General features: G+C 54.6%; 1 long non-coding RNA gene across 2 annotated transcripts in view; it reads left to right on the top strand.

The window, feature by feature from the left end:
* Positions 1–764, top strand: part of LOC115307796 — a 5,057-nt gene extending 4,293 nt beyond the window's left edge. Inside the window, exons 3-4 of one of the 2 annotated variants that reach the window (XR_003916152.1) lie at positions 185–513; positions 649–764. This is a non-coding gene — a long non-coding RNA (uncharacterized LOC115307796). The remainder of the gene's footprint in view (positions 1–184; positions 514–648) is intronic. The other variant, XR_003916153.1, reaches the window with a different exon arrangement.
* Positions 765–4,964: the final 4,200 nt, after the last annotated feature.

Genomic DNA, 4,964 nt, shown 5'->3' with positions numbered 1-4,964 from the left:
GATGGAGAGGAAATAACTGGGAAATAATAGGATTATTTATAATATGTAAGATATTAATGCAGTGCAATGTAATATAATACAAATAACATAATATATACTACATACAATACATATAATATAACACAATATAACATAATATAATGTGTTATAATGTTTGAGCCTGACTTCCAGCTCTTTCCTTTAGGCCTAATTCCTATTTTCCTCCAAGCCCATCCCGAGCATCTCCCTGTGCTGCCAGAGCAGAGATTTGTTCTCCATCTGGGAATATTGGTGCCTTCTGGAGCAGCCCTGAACTCTCCATTAGACCAGTTGCTTTCTGATTTGGAGGGGAGCAAAGAGTTAAAATTTATTCCATCCACCTGTATATTTTCCCAAGCCTTCTGATAGCAATCAAGAATGCAGGAAATGGTGTATTTAAGGGGTGAATTTGCCAAAACTGTGCCACAAGTCAAACTTATAAAGCAAAGTTTATTTGTAAAGTTACAGAAGGCTGAAGTATCTCCTGTTGAAGGGGTAAGTCTCTTTAAACCTATCCCGGGATTTTTTTTTCCACCTCTGCCTTTTGAAATGATTGGGCTTGGGAAGAGGGAGAGGATTCATGAAGAGGGGCTTGGTTTTAATCTAATAAGTGTTTTTTTTCCCCTGTAGGCAAGTGCTGGAGCTCATCAAGGCACAGATCAGCCCTGCTGGGTTATAGAGGGACCTTTGACTGTTGACTGGGATCATTTCAGCTCGTTTGGAGCCCTGTGAGGGACCTGACAGGGCTCAGCACCACTGGAATTGGTGTCTATCTGTGCTGGATGGTGGGAGGCTGTGGTGGGGTACTGGGATGTGCCCCCAGCCACACAAGGACCACGAGTTCTTGCCCGTGAACCCAGCCTGCCCCTGTGTGCTGCTTCCCAGGGATCCTCAAATCCCTAAAGGCTCTGCGAGGATGTTTTATAAACTCTTCCTGTGCTGAAGTGGCAGCCACCTCGGTGGTCACTGCACCCCTAGTGCAAGGGTAGCACATCAAACTTCTTTAGAGGTTAAAAAATGAATTGTGTTTGCATTCCTTGCAGGAAGTGGGAGCTGGTGTTTGGCTCCTTGTTGCTTGGGAGTCTCGGGGGGCTGGGAAGGGGCTCTCAGGATTCATGGCTTAAACCAGCCATGTCTCCTGTTGGTGATGCCTTTGGCTCCTGGTCACTGCCCACTGTGACAGGGAAATGTACCCCATCCTTTTCCACCCTGGAGAGGCAGCAGCACCTCCCGCCTACGTGAGCTCTGGCAGGCTCGTGCCAGAGCCTGCTCTTCCCAGCTCCTGCAGCTCTGGGACCTGGGGCAGGGAAATGGGATGGGCAGGGACTGTCACCTGCTGTGAGGGGCTGGGTGAGCCCAGGAACACCCTGGTGGGGGCGAGGCAAAGCCTTAACTCCATGTTGCTTCCCACCCCTTGGATACCCTGCAGGTGGAATGGGCTCATCCCTGCCTGCGGAACAGCCAGCAAGTGCAGCCCTGTGGCCAAGCTCCCATGGAATGGAACCACATCCCACAGAACACCAGCCCCTTCAGGTCACTGCTGCTCGGACCCTGACACACACAGGGACACCAGCTCGGGGAGTAGCTCCAAAACCAGCCAGTGGCTGCTCTTCCAAAGGCGTTGGGTCAGCACGGCAGGGCTGGAGCGACGGCAGCCGTGGGGTTTGGCTCCCGTTGCCTCTGTGCACAGCTCCCTTGGGTTAATCCAGATCCCTCTGGGAGGAATCAGTGATAAACCCAGGCTGGGAGCACTGCAGGTGCTGCCTTGGCATGGGGCAGCGGGGCTGGGCACCCACGGTGGCACCGGGCCACCACGGGCTGGGTGGCCCTTTCTTGGGGGGTGGCTAATGACTTGTAATTGAGATGAGGCTTTAACACCCAGCAGCAGGTGAGCTGGCACACTGGGGAGGGGGAGGGAGCCGAGATAGGGGCGAGTCTGGGTGCCAGGGGCACCGCTGAGCCGGCCCGACCGGTCCAACCTGCCCCTGCCGGTGCCGGATCCCGGCTGGGCTGACACCTCCTCCTGCTGCCCGACACCCCACTGAGGCACACAGAAGGGGGCTGGGGTGGTTTCTTTCCTGCCAGGAAAAAGCACAAAGCCACCCAAAACAGCAGCTCGGTTGGGGTTTGCACGGGGAAGAAGAGCTGGCCCTCGGCGAGGCCTGGAGGGTGACACTGGGGTGTGACAGGGGCTGGCCTGGCCTCAGCTGGAAAGGCAGGAGAAGGAGGGAATAAAACTCTTTGCAGAGAACAGTGTGGATGGTCGGGCCCTGGAGACACCAGGCACGATGGGGTGGGAGTGAACCCTGGCTCTGGAAGGGCCACAGGGCTGTCCCAGACCATCACTGGAGCTCCTCAAGGCTCCCTGGGCATTGCTGGCACCGAGCAGAGTTGGGTGCAATGGGAAGGGGCATTTTCCCCCAGTTCTCTCTGTGTGAGTCCAGCCCTTTGAACATCACCTTCAAAAATGCAAAGGCCAGAAACCTACTTTACGCTCCCTAAAAAAATCAAATTAAAATACATTGAAAGGTGGATGCCATGTAAAAGGGGATTTAGAAAAGCACTCAGGAGCAGGGATGGAACACGGCAATAAAATCATTTCTTTGGGCAAAGACAATGATCTCCACGAAGCCAGTGATGACTTAGAGGGTTGGCAATGCCTCTCAGCTCCCTGATAAAGGTGCTCAGGGAGGTACGTGGGTGCCTGCATGTGCTGGGTGACCTGGCTTCCTCTCCATGGAATAAAATAAATCATTAAAAACCCCCTTTAAAATCCTGCAGCATTTTCCACACATTTCTTCCCCCCCCCCCCCCCCCCTTCCCCCGTGGGGTTATCTCCTCTGGTTCCAAAGCCACAAGAAAATATCATCATATTTTTAAACCCAAACCTCAAGGTAAATAAAGGCAAGGGTTTGGATCTGCATCCAGCCCTCACCACTTCTATCAGGGAAAAAAACACCAGCACAGTTCTCCGCCGATATAAGACAGAAAGGTGGAGAACATTTTTTAAATGTTCTGAAAACATTCCATCATCTATAGCAATCAAAGCCCCATTGAAAGCTACAGAACCCCTCACATTCGAGGGTTTTAATGAAAACCAAATTTTTATTTTTTTATTTTTTTTTTTCAGGGCCTGTGTTTTTCTTTGCGAGGATTTCCAGGGGAATACAACCGGAGCGGGGGGCGGACGCGGGGAGCTTGGCTGGAGTTCCTCCTGCCCCAGTAGGGCTTTCACTGTGGGGGTTTTTAAAATGGTTTAAAGATAACGTGGCCTTTTGGGGCTTGCCAAAGTGCTCTGTCTTGCCCCGGATCAGCGCTGGGTCACTTTTCGCTGGGAGATGAAGGATGGGGCAGGGGCAGGAGGGGAGAGGGGGGTCTTGGGTGGTTGCCATGAGGGGAGGGCTCCCAGGGTCGGGCTGCCAGGCTGCGGGCAGGAAGGCAAAAAGCAAATTCGGGGCTTAACTTTTAACGGTGTGGAGCTGGGCAAAGTGCCTGCCCTCTGTACCAGGGGGAACATCCCACGTGCCACCAGCTGCCCGGCCCTGGGAGCAGAAACCTCCACACACACCCTCCTCGGAAAGAAGCAGGGGTTATATCTCCCCCCCTAAAATACCCTGCATAAACCCCCCCAGTTTCTCTGGGTCAGCTGAAAGGCTGCTGTTAACAAACGTTTTTTAGGTTTGGTTCTCTTTTTCCCGGTTGCTTTTAGTCTAACCCCACATGGAAGTGAGTTGTTGCCGTGATGAGGACGCTGCTGAGGAGGGGTCGGCAGAGCTGTCCAGTGGCCCCATCCCACAGCAAGGACCTTCCCTCGGGTCTCTCCCTCAACCATCAGTGCCTGAAATCCCCGGGAGCCACTCCCTGCCCAGCGGGGTCCCCCGTGGGGCACAGGGGAAGGGAGTGGGTGAAGTGCTGTTGCCCACCCAGGCGGGGACGGTGGTGGCGTGGCCAGGGGGCTGCGGGTGCTGGACCACACAGCTCCGAGGCAGCAGCAGGGAGGAGTTCAGGGAGCCCTAAAAGCACCCGGTGGCAGCAGGGGCAGCCTGGGGACCCCCGGGTTTCGCAGGAACATTTAATCCCCTCGTTAACGTCCCCCATTAGAACAATTCATTCTTTCACTCCGGCTTAAACACCCAACTTTACTTTACAGCTCATTTCATTTATGACTGAGAAATGAAATTACTGTATCGATTTCATGGCAGACAGTGAAAAAAACCTGGGTGTTCCTGGTCGTAATAAACCCACGGGCTGCAAAGACAAACAGCAAAACCTGCCAAGTTGGGGGGGAGGCCGGGCTGCAGCCACCGCAGGGACCCACTGGGAACAGCACCGGGAGCAGCACCGGGACTGGCACCTCCGGGTCCTGCCTCTGGAGCCAAACCCAGATCTGCTGTGGTTGCTTTCCTCTCCGTCTTAAAAAATTCTCTGTATATGTTTGGAGGGACCTGGGGGCTTTGCAAATCGCTCAGATGGAAAGGAAATACGCTGCCTGGTAGCACTGGTGTGAAATATCCCTCCTGGAGCGCGGCCAGAGCCCGGGCGGGGGCTGGAAAAGGGGTTCGCGGCATCACCGCAGGGGGATCAGCAGAGCGCTGTGCGGAGATGGAGAACCCGACCTGATCCTTGGCTGCCCACCCGATGGGCATGGCAGTGTGGGCAGAGCCAGGATTTGGGTGATCCAGCCCCAAAAGCTCGCTGGGGTTTCCTTGCCCTCCCGCTTTGCTGGCTGTGGCAGCGCCGTGCCAGGGGCAGGAGCTCAGGGCAGCGCCCTGGTGCTCCCACCACTCTCCCGACCACTTTGCTGCCCCGGTTCCATCCCAGGGATGCTTTGGTTGCCCAAAGAGACCCCCGGGATTTCCAGTGCAGTGTCGGGCTGGAGGTGCACGGTGCACGGCCTGCCAGGAGCCCGGATACCTCACCAAAAAAAGCAGCACCCCTATAAGCAC

This window comes from Manacus vitellinus, unplaced genomic scaffold, assembly GCF_001715985.3.
Source record: "Manacus vitellinus isolate BGI_N305 unplaced genomic scaffold, ASM171598v3 scaffold_52_pilon, whole genome shotgun sequence".
In the NCBI taxonomy this organism is placed as follows: Eukaryota; Metazoa; Chordata; class Aves; order Passeriformes; family Pipridae; genus Manacus; species Manacus vitellinus.
This window is presented reverse-complemented; position numbering and strand designations above follow the sequence as displayed.